Source organism: Amblyomma americanum, chromosome 2, assembly GCF_052857255.1.
Source record: "Amblyomma americanum isolate KBUSLIRL-KWMA chromosome 2, ASM5285725v1, whole genome shotgun sequence".
Lineage (NCBI taxonomy): Eukaryota > Metazoa > Arthropoda > Arachnida > Ixodida > Ixodidae > Amblyomma > Amblyomma americanum.
In genome coordinates this window covers 66,181,346-66,182,589 of record NC_135498.1, presented here as the reverse complement: position 1 = coordinate 66,182,589, position 1,244 = coordinate 66,181,346, and the positions used below count along the sequence as shown (strand labels likewise).

Here is a 1,244-nt window from a genome sequence, read left to right as displayed (position 1 = left end):
GTTTTATCATCCTCCGATATTCAGAAAGCACGAAAATTAGTTAATTCTTCCAAAATGCTATTCATGTTGCGCGTTTCCTTAATATATTTCGTACGTTTCCACACTTCTACAGTGAAGGGACCAATTAGTGCATAAATAGTGGATGGAGGTTCATATCTTTTATACACTCCCAGCTCCTGCGACTTACTGGGTTGAAACTCTGTTTAAGAGAGTTTTCGGCCATCTCTGACGTAATACAAGCGTTGGTGGGACAAGAATAAGAATTTGCTGACAGTAATAATCTAGCAGCTGTACTACCCAAAACGAATGTGCACTAACTAAGAAAAAAAAAATTACTCCGTCGAGCCGGATTTGAACCAGCGACCTATGGATGTCCATAGTGAGAAACCTGCTACAGTCCACCGCTCTACCAACTGAGCTATCGACGGGAACGGTGGTGTAACAGGCTTCTTTTCCTTTGAGTGCGGCGTGTGTAGCCCCTGATTCAGGAGTCGCTGTACCAGATTATCCGTTTACCCTTGACAGGACAAAGGCCTCGAGTGGCTGGCGCTGCAGTTCGACTTCCTCGCGTTCTGCACTAGTAGGCTTTCTTCTTGTCATTTATCTTTGTCTTGTTGGGTTCTTTAGCCACTTTAGTTAGTCCTATATTGTTATTTTGTTTATATCCGCGATCGTAGTTATCCATTGAATTATCGGTTTTACACAAGCGCATGAGAAATACTATGCGGATTTGTAGCTGGCCGCTAGTAATAGCCGTATCAGATTTTATAATTACGAATTCGCGATTGCCATCGGGTAATTCTGGCTTAACAAAGTTTGGCCACCTTTCGCGCCTTTTGGAAATCACACGAATTAAGCGCGCGCGCTGCAACGCCCATCATTGCGCACGACACTGCATGGCGCATGCGCCAGCTGGCCTTGTCAGCACCGCCCGTGCTAGGCTCTCCAGCCTACCGTGCTACGGTGCACGCCGCTTACTGACTGGTATACAAAGCAGACGAGAGAGCAGATCACATGACAGGTCACATGACAGGTGACGTGTACTGGTGGATGGTGCCGCGTGCACGCCAAAGACGCGAAATTTAGATATGTGCGCGCGAGATGAACAGAATTTGCTAAGTCACATTTAGGGGTACAACGGCCAGCTGCAATCTTTTTAAGCAACCAAATTTATTTAACCAGCTTGGCAATTAACATGGTTCATGTGCTCTCTTACCTATCTCCGCCAGCAGTATTATTGAGCC

At 46.0% G+C, this 1,244-nt stretch overlaps 1 non-coding gene across 1 annotated transcript; it reads right to left on the bottom strand.

Moving 5' to 3' along the window:
* Window positions 1–336: 336 nt before the first annotated feature.
* Window positions 337–428, bottom strand: TRNAY-GUA (transfer RNA tyrosine (anticodon GUA)). The gene is given in 2 exon segments: window positions 337–372; window positions 392–428. It is a non-coding gene; the product is annotated as a tRNA-Tyr (tRNA).
* Window positions 429–1,244: the final 816 nt, after the last annotated feature.